Genomic DNA, 17546 nt, shown 5'->3' with positions numbered 1-17546 from the left:
AATTTTGCTTCTTGAAATGTGCAAGTTTGCACTTTTTTCTTCTCTTGAAATGTGCAAGCTAGCAAATTCTTCTCCATAAAATGTGTAAGCTAACAAGTTTTTCTCCTTGAAAAGTACAAGCTAACAAGTTTTACATCATTTTAGAACATATAAGCTAGAAATTTTATCTCCCCCTTTATCATTGTAAAAAAGAAGGGAAGAATATAATTTTATATTTTTTCCCTTTATATCAATTTTTACATCATGACAAGGATAAATTTAAATCAAATATGATGAGGTATATAATTTATGAATATAAGGGAGTATCATAAATAAATCATGGCATGAAAGATATAATAACAAAGATCATTTGAATACCAAAAGACATTATTCATTTTGACAAATCTCTTGAGATGCTAGCAATTTTCTTTCTCCCCTTTGTCATTGCAAACAAGAAAGAAGAAGAGGGGAGGTACAAAAATTTGCATCAATGATCATCACATGAAAGATATCAAAGATCATGAAAGATCAATACAAAATATCATCGGTCTTTTGTATTATCAAGAAAAACTTCAAAACATAAGAAATCAATTTGATGATCAATACAAAGGAGTCATAATGAATCTCAAGTTCAAAAATTAAGATTATAATTTGTATAAATCTCCTCTTAAATAAAAACATCATAAAGAATTTTAAAAATATTGAGAAATTAAAAGAAATATCCTTTTTAGTGAATAGCAAAAGGAAGAATCATAACAAACCATTTTGATTCAAATGAAAAACGTAAGTAATTGAAAACCAAAAAATCAAGATAAAAGAATGAATAAGTATTCTCTTTAATAAAATACAAGAGTCATATAAGAATAAAGAGTAGGGGATTTTGATTCATATAAAGAAAATCTCAAGTTATAATTTTGAGAATTCAAGATCATGATATAGATAAAACTCATTCAAATTCAAATCATCAAATCATCAAAATCACTTTTAGGAGATTCAAAATGGCATAAATAGATTGATTAATCTCTTATTGAAAACTCGATAAGATTTTAGGGATAGAGAGACATTTTTAAGAATAATGCATTCCTTTTTTTTTTATGTGTTTCAATTTATGTGATTTATTTTATACAAATATGTCTTTGTCTTTTATACCAAACAAAAACATTGATCGTTTAAAACTGAAAAACAAGATTTATCACAAGAGTCATCAAGATCAATAAATCGTAAATCATAAAAATCATCATTAGATGTCCTTAGTTAACTCTAATGGATCCTGCCCTATTGGATGCTAGATCTCCATCCAATTACCCAAGCCTCTTAGATTAGTGGGTCTTTACTCAATAATTTCTTATTAGCTCTTATTAGATCTCATCCATGGGATCCAATAATTCAAGGGCTTATTGGATATCCAATAAGATAGGGGCTCCAATAGATATCTCAAATCTAAACCTCTACTCGTCGCAATACCTACCATATGTGTGTGACCCTCTAGACCCAATATCAAGCTGGCCGTGAGTCATATCAGTTAGAACTCCTTTTGGCTCGGTGGATTATTATCTCTATAATAATTCACTCGACTAATTGACTACGGACGCACTAGGCTACTACGCCACAATCTCTAAACGATACAAGAGAATTCAATCCTTTGGACCTATTTGTCCTAAGTTATCGTGTATCTATAGTCTCTTAACCATCTAATATCTCAGAGACCATATACCAGGTATGGTGCTATCAGACTCATATGGTTTCTCCTCGAGTCTCGCTCGAATCGGATTCTCCCGAAGAACTCTTTCTCTCTCAATCCAAATGATCTTGACCAAGGATTTGTCTAAGCAAGAATATACAGGATATTCCTCTCATAATTCCAAGAGCGGATGATCCTCTATCGATACTTAATAGCTCTTATTAGGTTGGCTGCCACTCCCAATAACCGGTTGTACTAGATTTGGAACTTCCAAACCTATAAGTCTGGTATCAAAGAGTAGAGTACTCATATAGTACATCCTTGTTATCTCAAGTCTAAGGACCGGATACACTATTGGGACTACGGAATCACAGTATAACAATAAGGCATCATCAACCATCCAGTATTCCGTGAGTAGATTAATTAGTGAACTCATTCTCCAATGAACGCCTGCACTGTATCCTTAGTGTCCCCACATGAGCAGCTATAAGACCAGTTGCCTCCATCATATGGATGAGTATATAGCACACTAGTCTGTCCAGTTATCTCAATGTCTTTTTCGAGTAACCTATGACCAGAATTATTTAAGGTCTATGTTTAAAGGTGAATCGGTCTCATTATCATAATCTCATCATAATTCGATTCCCATTACACAGATCCATGGACATCACAATATATATGCATATATGTAACAAGCATAATAAAGTGATAAAATGTCAAAATATAATAAACAAAAAGAATGTGTATCATGTCACATGTGTCATCACTCACGTGATTGACTTGTGATAGAACCTCAGAGGAATTCTATGTAGATTAATCTTTGAGGGAGATCACTCCTTGGAATGCTATAGGGGTTCCACCCTCCTAAAAGTCGGCCAAATGACTGCAATTATAAATAGATCTTATTCTCAAAGAGATGGAGGCTACATGCTTATATAGGGCTCCAAACCTTAGCCCTAGGGGCTGCTTCCTAAGTGAGTTACCCCTTTTACCCTCAACCCTAACCAACCAGCCCAATAAAAGGGGGCGACAGCTAGGAAGCCCAAAGGCCCAAATATATATTAGGATCAAGAGCACACTAAGAGAGGGAGGGGGGGTGAATTAGTGCAGCGGAAAACTTTCCTCAGTTAAAATCTGATTTCGTCGAAAACCATTTTGGAAAGATCTTTAAATTGAAAGCATATAGAAGTGTAGTTGATGTAAAGCAATGGAGGCAATTTGCAGTCAAGATAAATAGCAGAAAGTAAATGCAAACCGAGATTTAGAGTGGTTCGGTCAATCTTGACCTACATCCACTTTTGGCTTCCTCCTCCGACGAGGTCATCGATGTCCACTAGAGGCCTTCCTTCAATAGGCGAAGGCCAACTACCCTTTTACAACTTTTCTCCTTTTGACAGGCTTAGGAGACAACCCTTACAAGTTTTCTCTCCTCTCTTGAATGATCAACACTTAAAAAGAAAGAGGGAAAAGAACTCTAGCTTTTACACCACTTTTAAGCCCTCAAATACTCAGAATTAAAGCAAGCTTTCGGTACCCTTTCATGCAGGAAATGATGGGGTTTATATAGGCCCCAATCAGTTTGAAATTAAAGCTCAAAAGTATCCATTCTCGGATTTTCATGGTCCTGGCAGTACCACCGCCATTATTGGGCGATACTACCGCCTGTCATCTGTCACTGAGCGATACCACTGCTCAGTCTGGGCGGTATTACCGCCTGATAGCGCTCGAATACCGAGCTCAGGCGATACCACTTCCTGACAGGGGCGGTACCACCATTGGCAGTAATAACTGCTAGCGATACCACCGCCTAGAACTCTTGGGAGGTCGAGTCTCCTAGGCGATGCCACCGCCGGCTAGGAATTTTGGGTCCGAATGGGTTGTTCCATTTGGCCCAATTTGGGTCTGTTAAAGGTCCAATTGGCCCTTGATTAAGTTAATGGGATCACCTCTCAATCCTAACTTAATATACATATTAACTACGATAATTAAGGCATCAATACTGTAAATTATGTTTCAATGCGTCAATCGCTTCTTCCGGTGAGCTTCCAGCGAACTTCCAGCGAACATCCGACGAACCCTCGGTGATGCTCCGGCGGACTCCCGGCAAACTCCTGGATTTTACGACGATCTTCTTGGCAAGTTCCAACGAGCTTCTTTAGCAAGCTCCTGGACTTCTCGGATTGTTCCCGCGGAACCTCCGACGAATGTCTGAACTTCCGACGAACTCTCGAACCCCCAACATGATCTTAGTCTTGACTCCGGCTCAACACCTGCTGTATGTCTTACTACCATCGTAGTTAATCCTGCACACTTATCTCAACATATAGATTAGATAAACAGATGACAATTGACTTCATCATTAAAATCCAAGATTCAATAATCCCCCCCTTTTTTATGATGATAATCAATTGATGATGGAGTTAACCTTAACTCCCCCTATCTATATGCCATCTTTGAGATAAGTAATGGAACATGGATATGAAATAAATTCGATATGGCATAGGCTCATGAAAGCTCTATTCAAGAAATACATTAAATCCGGAAGTGAAATACAACAAAATCATACATTCGGATAATGTTTTGTTATGGCTCTTCAATCACAATTATAAAGGTAAAACATGCTCATCATCATGGAAACTTTTGAATCATATAATCATATAAAATTCGTATCATAATATTTTAAGTGATGGTTATGGCTTTTCAGCATTGAGTTTTTAAGTGATTGATCAAAGAGTTAAGAAAGTCTAAAAATGAAATTTAACAAATTCATGCATTCGGACATTGTTTTGTCATAGTTTTTGAATCACAATTATGAAGCAAAATTATTAGTGTTTTGTAGTACTCAAAGATTAAGAATCCGATGTATGAATGAACCTTCTCAAATCACAATGAGAATATAACATACTCATCATGGAAACTTATAGCACTAAGGCACAAAATTTTCAACTTTAAAGTAAACATGTTATTAAAGCATGCAATCATGTCAAATTCGTATAAAATTTTTAGCACAGAATTTAAGTGATAAAAAAATAAGGAAAACCTGAAAACGAAGTTCAATCAACATTAATATTCCTAACTCTGTAAATGCTCACTAAATAATACATCAAGTCATAGATACCAATAGTTAAACATATCAAGGACTTGCGATCATCAAATTAAGTGGCATTGCGATCAAAGTGAGTAGCATAAAAAGGTTTACAACAACATAGCTTTACAACATGACAAGAAGGAATTATGTCCACCTTTTCTAAATACATACATATACTCATTCAGGTGGTGGAAAGTTAAAATGTCTAAATAAAATGTCAAACTATCGATAAATCTGCTGCAGCTCAGATAGGATTTGATCTTGGTGATGTTCAAGTTGATATTGTCTTTGTTCAAAGCGATCCATCTGAATCTCTATGTCTTCGATAGATGATAAAGGAGCTTGCTCAAATGGATGTGATTCCTCAAAGGGACCAATTGGAAGAGATTGATTACCCCTAAAGATTGGTATTTCTGGTTCTGGATCAGGTTGAGGGGGATCGGTTCTTCTAGGCATTCTAACCCACATACCATTTCTAAATATACATCTCATCCATCGAAGTAGATTTTTATTTATGATGCTAAATCTATCTAGTTGTATAACCTCTTCATAGGGTGGTATTGCAATATCGTAAGCATGGAGAATTCTAGTGATTATGCCACCATATGGAAGCATCATATCCTTTTTAGATATCTCTATCATATTTTGTTGGATAAGGTAACCAAAGCAATTGTTGTATCCCTTCATGATCCAATACATGGTTCCTAGTTTCATTTGACTTACTTCATCATGATGGTATTGTTTAGGAAGAATGATACTTATTAAGATGTGATGAAGTATTTTGGTGCTTAATGGTAATAGATGTTCGCAGCTTTTTGGAAGTACCATTAAGTTGGGATTGCCGAAAATTGTTCCTAAGGCATCAACATATGTGGTCCCAAATGTTTCATCATCTCATTGTCCTCTAAAATAATAGCTTCTATCTTTTACAGGGATGCCTATGATGTCGCAAAGGGATCTATTTGTAATTGATATATGATGTCCTAAAAGATAGGTAGACACCCTTTCTTCTTCATCTATATGTAGATTGTTATAAAACAACCTAACAAGCCTAGGGTAGATGGGTTCATGGGTAGATGGGTTCACTTATTTGTAGGATTGAGAGAAGATCTAGATTTGCAAATCATTGAATTGGTTCTAAATCACTTAGTTCATCTAAATCAACATGCTTTCCCTTATGAACATTTCTAAATTCTATGGAAGCAAATTTTTAGGCATGTAGATTTGAATAAAAAAGTGTAGAATCATAATTTTCTTATAATCTCCTCTTCCCTTTGTCCCTAGAGGATCTTCTAGAACCCATAAATACTACTATTATGAAGATAAATGATGAGCAAGAGCAGATCATATAAAAGAGAAATCAAAGCCTTTTAGAGAATACCTTAGTTGAGATCTTCAAGATAATATAGGATTGATTCTTGATCTTGTAGGAAATAGGAAGTTTTGGGCAGCTAAAAGGGAAGAATGGAGTTGGAGGAGCATTTAGAGCTGCAAGGAAGAGAGAAAAATGAGTTGGGGTCAGTTCTACCACCGACCCTAACTCGATTTTAAAAAAGTGGGCAGGTTGTGGGTGATGGCACCGCTAGCTGGGCGGTGCAATCGCCTGCCACCCATGACAGCTGGTGGTGCTACCGCCAGCTGGGCGGTGCCACCGCCTATAGGCAGTAAGCACTGCTTTCAGGGGTGTGTGGGCTGATGTAGGTGTTTTCAATTTGAAGAGAGTTTTTTTTTGTGGAGCAACCAACCTTAATTATATAATTATGTAAAAATTTCCATCACAAGATAAGAAATTTTATATGTTCATGATAGATCTTGTGAAATGCATACTCTACTCAAATGTTATATATAGTTTTCAATATGTTCATGACTCATCATGCAAGCTTGTAAGACTCGCTAGTTCATGATTTATATCATACAAGAATTTGTATGCAAACTTGGGTTGCAAGACGTAAGTTCATGATTTTGTAAGATATAGTTGGATCCGAAAAAAAATTGAAGAAGGAATGTATTCGATGAATTCGGAAATCCGGAGGCTGTGTGAAGGGGAATTCATGCATAAGAGTTTACGAGTTTCAAAATTTGAGGGATCAAACTTAAGTGTTTATCACACAAGATTGTTTCAATATCATTTTGTAATTGATAGTTTTAATTCTACTAATCCTCTTTTTGTCATTTTAGCTAGAGAGAGTTATGAGTCATTTTGGATCTCTGGTCATAGACCTTGAGCACCCAAAAAGCAAGATATCATCTCTTGCTCCTAGCTTGTGGTGATATATATTTTTACACAAAAGGATGATTTTTAGGTACCCATTTGACCTTGGGTGGTGATATATATCTAAATTGCTTATCATGTTGCATGGAGTTCTTAATGGTTCCTTTTGGAACCCAAATCAATTTGTTTATACTAACTTTCTTGAATGGACAATGATAAGCTCTATGTCTATGTTTGTAATAAAAGTTACATTTGTTTTGATACGAAATATACAAGATAGGGCCTTTAATGAAAGTGGTTGAATTTTGGTGAAAGCTTCTCATAAATCCGATTCTACTTCTTTTATGAACGTAACCCTTATTCGTAAGGATCATGTTTAAGGACTTGCTACCAACCTCAAATTTCTTTAAGGTGTCCTTGAGTAGCAAGTTCTCCTTTTGGAGTATTTCTAAGTTATGACATTTCGTACAAGGAGCTAAACTATCATTATGCTTAATTTTTAATTTATCGAAATTACTAACAAGAGTATTATGCTCCTTTTTTAACAATTTATATTTTCTACTAATTGTTTTGCTTTCATCAAATAAATCATGGAAAACATTTAACAATTTATTGAATGATAAATCTACATTAATTAAATTTGTTACCTCTCCAATGGTCATTAGTGCATAATGAGCAACTTGCTCAGTGTTGGACTCCTCTTCTTCGGATGCACTTGAGTCATCCCATGTTGCTTTGAGCGCCTTCTACTTTGGTGTTCTCTTCTTAGCTTGGGGACATTCACTTTTATAGTGTCCCGGCTTCTTGCATTCATAGCAAATTACTTAGTCTTTCTTGGGTTCAAATTTACTTTTAGTGTCATTTTTAAATTTATTTTTTTTAATAATTTTTTTGAATTTCCTTGTTAAAAGCGCCAAGTGATCGTCAAAGTCCATCACTTGAGTTTTCTCTTAAGTGATCTTCTTGAGTTCTAAGTGTCATATCCTTTCTGTTCTTTGGAAGTGTGTCCTCATGCTCTTCATGAGCTTTGCAAGTCATTTCGTAGGTCATTAGTGACCCGATTAATTCTTTAAGAGGGAAGTTATTTAAATTTTAGCGTCTTGAATGGCCGTGACTTTATGGTCCCAACCCTTTGGAAGGGATCTTAGAATTTTATTAACGAGCTCGAAATCTGAAAAACTTTTACCGTGTCCTTTTAGACCATTGACGACATCCGTAAAATGGGTGTACATGTCTCCTATGGTCTCACTCGGTTTTATTCGAAAAAGTTCATAAGAATGTACTAAAAGATTGATTTTTGACTCTTTCACTCTACTCGTGCCTTCATGAGTCACTTCGAGTGTATGCCAAATATCAAGTGCAGTTTCACAAATTGAAACACAATTGAACTCGTTTTTATCTAGTGCACAAAATAAGGCATTCATAGCCTTTGCATTTAGAGCGAAAGTCTTCTTCTCTAATTCATTCCAATCGATCATTAGAAGAGAAGACTTTGAAAATCCATTTTCTATAATCTTTCAAAGCTTAAAATCCATGGAAATAAGGAAGATCCTCATTCGAGTCTTCCAATAGGTGTAATCCGTCCCATTGAATATGGGCGGACTTGTAATAGAGTGGCCCTCTTAGTTCCAGGCAAATGCCATCTCTCTTGGGTTTTAATCCAACTGAGAGTGAATCTCGCTCTGATACCAATTGTTAGGATCAACAGCACACTAAGTGGGGGGGGGGGGGTGAATTAGTGCATCGGAAAAATTTTTCTCGGTTAAAATCTGATTTCATCAAAACCTATTTCGGAAAGATCTTTAAATTGAAAGCATACGGAATTATAGTTAATGTAAAGCAATGGAGGTAGTTTGTAGTTAAGATAAATAGCAGAAAGTAAATGCAAACTAAGATTTAGAGTGGTTCGGTCAATCTTGACCTACATCCAATTTTGGCTTCCTCCTTCGATGAGGTCACTGACATCCACTAGAGGCCTTCCTTTAATAAGCGAAGGCTAACCACCCTTTTACAGCTTTTCTTTTTTTAACGGGCTTAAGAGATAACCCTTACAAGTTTTCACTCCTCTCTTGAATGATCAACACTTAGAAAGAAAGAGAGAGAAGAACTCTAGCTTTTACAACACTTTTAAGCTCTCAAACACTCAGAATTAAAGCAAGCTTTCGGTACCCTTTCATACAGGAAAGGGTGGGGTTTATATAGGCCCCAATCAGTTTGAAATTGGAGCTTAAAAGTATCCATTCCGGGATTTCCAAGGTCTTGGCGATACCACCGCTATTACTGAGTGGTACTACCGTCTGTCATCTGTCACTGAGCGGTACCACCGCTCGGTCTGGGGGTACTACCACCTGACAACGCTCGAAGATCGAGCTCAGGCGATACCACCGCCTTACAAGGGCGGTACCACCGCCTTACAAGGGCAGTACCACCGTTGGCAGTAATAACTACCGACGATACCACCGCCTGATAGGGGCAGTACTATTGCCCAGAACTCCTAAGAGACCGAGTCTCCTAGGCGGTAACACCGTCGGCCAGGAATTCTGGTCCGAATGGGCTGTTCCATTCGGCCCAATTTCGGTCTGTTAAGGGCCCAGTTGGCCCCTGATTAAGTTAATGGGATCATCTCCCAATCCTAATTTAATCTGCATGCTAACTACGATAATTAAGACATCAATACTGTAAATTATATTTCGGTGCGTCAATCGCATCTTCCGACGAGCTTCTGGCGAACATCCGACGAACCCTCGGTGATGCTCCGACGGACTCCCGGCAAACTCCTAGATTTTGTGACGATCTTCTTGGCGAGTTCTGACAAGCTTCTTTGGCAAGCTCTTGGACTTCTCAAATTATTCCCCCAGAACCTCCGACGAACGTCCGGACTTCCGACGAACTCTCGAACCCCTAACGTGATCTTGGTCTTGACTCCGGCTCAACACCTGTTGCATGTCTTACTGCCATCATAGTTAATCCTGCACACTTATCTCAACATATAGATTAGATAAACAGATGACAATTGACTTCATCATCAAAATTCGAGATTCAATAATATAAACCCTAGCCACTCTTCTTTATAGGATAGAGGCAGCTAGGTGGGGTTTATTACAATCTCATAGGATTTTATTAGTTTCTTCTTGGTTGAGTAGGACCCAACCCTACTAGGGTCCTATCAAGCCCCCCCTCTCCAAATCAGTCTTATCCTCAAGGCTAAGGTTCTATGAACTCAGGGAACCAGGTCTTCAGCTCCTCATGTGATTCCCATGTGGCGTCTTCAAGTGGTAAATTATTCTAATGCACTAGTACTTTAGTAGAGGGACGTCGGCAATGCATCATGATTCTACGGTTGAGGATGGCTTGTGGTTGGGCTTGAATATCTCTATCATTAGTGGTGTTGGGCAATTGGATCTGGGGTTACTCATGTTCTCCCAACTTAGGCTTCAAGCATGACACGTGGAAGATAGGGTGAATTTCGGGCAATTTAAGTCTATATGCCACGTCTCCAATACGCTTTTTGATCTGATAGGGCCCATAAAATGTGGGGATAGCTTCATGGAGGCTCATGTGTTGATAAAGAGTTGCTTGTATGGTTGTAGGCGAAGATAAACCTAATCTCCTACTGAAAATTATCTTTCGCTTCATCGTGTGTCAACTTGCTACTTTATTCTAACTTGAGTGGTAGTGAGATTATCCTTTAGCAATTATAGGAGTTTGTCCCTATTAATCAATTCTTGGTCGACCTAATCTACCTTGGCCGAGCCAATTACATACTTTGGAATTACAAAGGCCGGTCGACCATACAAGGCTTCACAAGGGGCATATTTTATAGATGAATGATATGCAGTATTATACCACCATTCAGCCCAAGGAAGCCATTTCACCCACTCCGTTGGTCGGTCATTGGCGAAACACCGAAGGTACATCTCTAAACACCTGTTCACCATCTCTGTTTGGCCGTCAGTTTGTGGATGATATATTGTGCTCATCTTGAGTTTGGTGTCCTATAACTGAAATAACTCGGTCCAAAATTTACTAGTGAAGATCCTGTCATGATATTTACAATGGACATTAGCATCTCATGCAGTTTAATGATATTTTCTATAAAAATCTAGGCAATACTAGCAGTAGTGTAGGGATTTCACATAGCACAAAAATGAGCATATTTCGTAAGTCGATTAACCACCACGAGAATTATGCTTTTACCTTTGGAAGGTGGTAGCCCTTCGATGAAGTCCATAGAGATGTCAATCTACATTGAGTCCAGTATGGGTAGTGGTTGTAGCTTCCCTGGACTTGCCATTGTTTCACCCTTGTGTTGTTGACATACATCACATTGTGCCACATATTCAGAAATAATTTTTTTCATCCATCTCTAATAAAAATTTTGCTTCACTCTTTTGTAGGTTCTCAGGAATCCGGAGTGCCCTATTGAAGGTGTGGAGTGCATTTCATGCAAGATGATTTTGATGCAAAGAGAGTCGGGTATAAGCACAATGCGACCTTTGTAACATAGATCCCTCGAATCCCAAGTGTAGTGGGCTATTGCGCTTGGATCCTCCAAAATTTTTATGGTGTTACTGATCTTTGGATCCTTCTTCCATTCTTCCCTAATGTCCTCGAAGAAGCTGGTGGTAGGAAGGGAGATGGTTGAAAATTTAGCTTGCTCAAGTAGCCATGAGAGTGCATCTGCAACAATGTTTTCTTTCCCCTTTTTATAAATAATTTGATAATCAAATCCTAGAAGTTTGGTTACCCATTTTTGATATTTAGGGGATAATATCTTTTGCTCCAAAAAGTACTTGATGCTTCTATGGTCGATTTTAATTTGAAGTCACTGGCCGATCAGATAGGGTCTCCACCTCGTTACTGCATGCACAATAGCGAGTATCTCCTTATCATATATTGACATGTTTTGATGGGAGGGAGATAATACCTTACTAGCGTATGCGAGTGGTCAAGCATCTAGCATGAGAATGGCTCCAATTCTGACTCCAGATGTGTAGACCTCAATGATGAAGGATCGGTTGAAATCTGATAGCACTAGCACCGGCGTCGTCATCATGGCTGCCTTAAGTTTGTCGAAGGTAGCAGAGTCTTTGTCTGACCATTGAAAGACGTCTTTTTTCAATAGAGAAGTGAGGGGTGCACTGATCTTCCCATAGTCCTTAACAAATTTTTGGTAGTAGCTCGTTAGTCCAAGGAACCCGCATAATAATTTCACGTTTGTAGGTTTCGGCCAGCCTTGCATTGCTTCAACTTTTGTTGGGTCTATCGCCACTCCTTCTGATATTATATGTCCAAGGTACTCTACTTTTTGCTACAGAAAGTTACACTTTGGCTGCTTAACAAAAAGAGTATTTTCATGAAGGATCATCAAAACAACCTATAAATGTTGAAAGTGGGTCTCAAGAGAAGGGTTGTAAATGAGAATATCATCGAAAAATACTAGCACAAATTTACGAATAAAGCTAAAAAAAATATCGTTTATGAGACTTTGGAAGGTTGAAGGAGCATTATTGAGTCCAAAAGGCATTACCAAGAATTCATAATGACTGTCATGTGTATGGATGTAGTTTTTGGAATGTCGTCTTCATATACCCGAATTTGGTGGTAACCGAATCGGAGGTCCAACTTCGTAAAGACTCGAGCTCCTTTTTAACTCATCAAGAAGTTCATCCACTATTGGTATTAGGTATTTGTCCTTGATAGGGATGTCATTTAAAGCTCGGAAGTCGATGCACATCCACCAAGTTTCGTCCTTCTTGCATACAAGTAGCACCGGTGAGGAATAGGGGCTGCAACTTGACCAAATCACCCCTATTTCAAGCATCTCCTTTATAATCTTTTCAATTTCATCCTTCTGGAGGTGAGGATAATGGTATGGTTGAGTGTTCAATGGTGGCTTGTTCGGAAGGATTGGAATCCAATAGTCATGCTGCCGAGTAGGAGGAAGATCGCACGGCTTAGCAAAAATGTCAGCAAATTCAACAAGTAATTGGGCAAGATTTTGATCTTCAATTTCTATTTTCTTCCCCTTTGGTTGCTGCTAGAGATGCATCAAAAAGTTACCATTTACCTTATGTAAAATTTTCTCTATTCGTTGGATTGAAACGATAGTTATGTTGCTTCCGTGCTTCCTGCGTAAGATAATATGTTTGCCTTTACAGTAGAATTTTATAATTAATTTGAAAAAGTTTCAAGTGACATCACATAGCATAGCTAGCTAGTCTATGCCAAGCACGGCCTCATAGTCATTAATTGGTAGGAGGAAGAAGTTGGTGATAATTTCTTGGTCTTGTAGTAATAGTTTCACCTACGAGCATCTTTGGTCACACTTTAGGATTCTACCGTCAGCGACCTTTATGTCAAACTTGCTGCAACCTTCGATATGGAGCACCATCCGAGCAGCAACCTTACTATTTAGGAAGTTATTAGTGCTGCCCATGTCGATGAGAACAGTGATCGGTTGTTGTTGAGAGGGCCTCCAACTTTCATCGTTTCCGGGTTTGAGTAGCCGGCAAGCGTGTGTACCATAAAGTCGGTCAGTTGTAGCTCTTCTTCCACATCTTCTGCTTTATGTTTAAGGCTCTCTTCTAGATGTTCAATGACCTCTTCTTCTACTATTTTAATCACAAGAAGTCTCCCTTTTTTACAGTGATGCTCGTGGCTCCACGGCTTATCGCAATGCCAACATAACCCCTTCGCAGATCGCTCCCAAAGCTCTTCTCTTGTCAACCTTTTTGGTGCAAGGGCTTGGCTGATAGTAGGGGGGTTGAGGGCTTCAGTATTGCTAGTCAAGGAGCAACCCTAGTCTTCCAAGCTTCATGGTTCAGTTGCTCCTCTTGAAGTCATGCAAAAGAGATGGCTACCATAAGCATGTACGGTTGTCGCACTTTAACTTCTCCCCGGATCTCCAGCTTCAAGCCCTCAATGAAGGTCCCCAATAGCTATTTTTCAGACCAATCATGAGATTAATCAGATAACTTTCAAACATGGTTTAGTACTCCTAAATGGTATAGGTTTGTAAAATCTTTGCTAGTTGTCCGTCAATGTTCTCATAATCAGTTAGTTCGAAGCATATCAACAGTCCTTCTTTGAATTATCGCCATAAGAGGACTCCATGAGTGTGTTCAAACTAGTCACACCACTGTATGACATCTCCTTCAAGATGTATAGCCATAATTTTCACCATAGATGCATTCTCGATTTTATGGTACCGAAATTATCGCTCCGCACACGAGATCCAACCAATCGGGTCTCCTTCCCATCAAGGGAAGTCCACCCTCATGTGTGGATAGTAGAGATTGGTTATAGAGCCTCCCCTCTCTTAGAAGTTATCTCTTCGGGCTTGGTGTGATTGGTCAGAGCTCTCCCCTTGATATGATTTCTTCGAGTTTGGTGGTCGGCCTAAACTGAGTTTGGTAAAGAGAGTCTGAATCTTATCCTTCATTCGTATCTCGAAGGTTTCGAATTTAGAATTGATTGTCTCCTCAGATATCATAGTATATGCCTCCAAATCTATAATATTAAGATCTCTCTTTTGTTGTTAGGTTAAAGGCATATATCGGTTGACAGAAGTGGTGGTCGAAAGGGTTGGTGGATTGGTGGATGTAGGCTGCGGTTTTAAGCTTGTTTTGTGGCTGTTTTGGATACAGTTTGAGGGTGTGGTTTAGTAGAGTTTTAGGGCTATGGTTGTAGTAGATGAAAGTTAGGAAAAAAAGTTTTAAATCTATGGTAGATGATAGTAAAAGTTTGATAGAAATCGGTGGAAGTTGCCGCAGATAGGTGTTGTCTTGTAAGAGCAGAATTGTCGTCGAAGAAATAGCGATTTGTCGATGAAATTTCCAACAAAAACCAAGAGATTTGAGGAGGGAATTTGATAGCAAAATCTCAGTTTAGATAAAATCAATTATGATCAATTTAATCAAGAAAATTTTGGTAGTATAATAGCAAGGAAATTGGTGCAAGTTGCAATAGCAGAATTCTCGTCGAAAAATTCCAATGGGTTATGATGAAAATTTATGGTAACATAAGAATGTTTTTATATATGAATTCCTCAATAGATCAATCTTAGATGAAAGCTAAGATGATCTATGAATCATATAAGAAATTTCATTAAAAAAGGATAGCAAATAGATTAGTTAAAGGCAACAATATGCGGTTGAAATTTTCTACAGCAATCCTTCATTCGCAAAGCTAATAACTTTTACGACGAAAGGAATTCGCAGCATAGGATAGATAAGAAGACTTCTTCTTGGTATTTAGAATGGAAAATTATAGCAGCAAAAGGTATTGGTGATAGGAAAATACCAGATCTCTTGGTGCAATTGGAGGTGACGGTAGTAGATTGATTTGATCTATGGTAGAAGATAACGGTGGAGATGTTGACGTCAAGAGCAATTGTGGGAATTGCTTGGCTGGTAGTGGGCGACAGAGGTGGCAACAAAAATAGCAAGATTGCTACTCTAATACCAGATGATAAAACCCCAGAGGAATTCTATGTAGATTGATCTTTGAGGGAGATCACTCCTTGGAACGCTATAGGGGTTCCACTCTCCTAGAAGTCGGCCAAATGACTACAATTGTATATAGATCTTATTCTCAAAGAAATGGAGGCTACATGCTTATATAGGGCTCCAAACCTAAGCTCTAGGGGCTACTTCTTAAGTGAGTTACCTTTTTTGCCCTCAACCCTAACCAACCAGCCCAATAAAAGGGAGCGACGGCTAAGAAGCCCAAAGGCCCAAATATAAACCCTAGCTACTCTTCTTTATAGGATAGAGATAGCTATGTGGGGTTTATTATAATCTCACAGGGTTTTATTAGTTGCTTCTTGGTTGAGTAGGACCCAACCTTGCTAGGGTCCTATCAACTTGTAGGGCACCTATGACTAGCAGGATCATGTCATTTTGTGGGTCCCTTATTCTAATGCAGCGGACTCATCTTACATGGTGCCAAAGACAAAAGGAGTTTCGAGGTATATGTACCTTATCTCGGAGAAATATTTGACGGAGGAACCAAGGCGACTCAACTTACGGAGGCGAAGTCGGGTTCAGAAGGCCTTGGCATGGGGCAAGAGGATACAGAGGAAAGTACTCTTGAAAAATATGTCACAGTGCTACTATTCAAGTTGCCATGAAGGAAGCGGTGTGCAACAAAGATTATATTAGTTAGGGCAAAGGCCTAGATCCAAACAATGGTGCAGCAAAGTCATTGGACTTCATGAGCTACTAGGCGATGGACTGTCCTAGAGTTATGCTTCGTTTGGGTGTGACCCGAGAGCGGGTGGACGAAGGTCGATTGCTAGTAGAGTGAACACAATCAAAGGTGGAAGAGGCCATACAATGTGTTGGCAAAGGCCACACATGGATGGATTACAATCCAAGTTTATCCCACAATGATCAAAATGCAATGGAGATATCACTAGGAAGCAACATGGTGCAACGGATCATAGTGGAACGGTTCATGGCAATGTGATATATATGAAATTAGTCTCGCTAGGGACTAGATCATATGGAGGTATGATCGAGAGCTACTAGGAGCTCCACTTTGGTGAACAACATGATGACAAGAAAGTTTATGGATTCGAGTGAATGTCATGGTATCGTAGAGGTGAGTCTTCCGTATGTGCATCGAGTTTTGCATTGGATAAAAGCCTTGGTTATCAGCATATGGAGGCTGTGTACCACCGAGGGAGAATTTCGAATATAAGTACTAGTGAGTCCCATAGGAGAGGGTGGGGGGGGGGGGGGATTTGATCATGCAAATGTATGATCGAAGCGACTAGATAGTTGGACTACTCCAGAGCTTATATTCGCTTAAGGGAGCCCGATAAGTTAGATGACAATGCCGAGTAAATGAACATTGCTACCAAAGAAGCTAAGGAGAACATAATCGATGAGAACCCTGCAATATGATGGTGGAGGCCATGAATGAGAGTTACAATCTGTCTTTCCATCGACCAAGGGGAACTGCTCGGAGAACATAGAGGTATTGAAGTAGGGGGTTGAAAGGGGCGAAGAAGTAACAACGAGTCCAAAGAGACTTAGCTACCCAAAATCAAGCATCGGTTAGAATGGAGGTGGACTCGGAGGAGTGCCATAGTGCCACAAAAGCAGATATATTGATCACGAAGAAAGGGACGCATATGTAAGGTGACAGATAGTAGAGCCATAAGCAAGGCAGCACCATGGTACCGTAGAGGCAGGACTTCCATGAAGTCATCAATCCTTTGTTCTCATGAAGGGAGAGCACTTGGTTATAAAAGGGGTCGAAGAGGTAGAGAATACAGAGACAAACTTCAAGTACCAAGATAAAGCTGAAAGGAAGAGGCCAAGGAACTTTGTAAGACTAGTGTTAATGAGCTTCTCATCAAGATAACCGAAAATAGAGGACTTCCGGTCGATGCAAAAGTGCTTGACCAAAGAATGAAGTAGGCAGTACGTGGTGTTGTACCTGTTAGGAAATCTTGGGGGCGACATCACATGCGCAGCGGAAGAACAAGAAAACAAAATCCCCGATTCCCAAAGAGATGTTCGTTGTCATGCGAAGATTGGTGCGCAAAATCCGCGAAACTTAAAACTGCGTATAGA

Source organism: Musa acuminata, chromosome BXJ1-10 (genome assembly GCF_036884655.1).
Source record: "Musa acuminata AAA Group cultivar baxijiao chromosome BXJ1-10, Cavendish_Baxijiao_AAA, whole genome shotgun sequence".
Lineage (NCBI taxonomy): Eukaryota > Viridiplantae > Streptophyta > Magnoliopsida > Zingiberales > Musaceae > Musa > Musa acuminata.
This window is presented reverse-complemented; position numbering follows the sequence as displayed.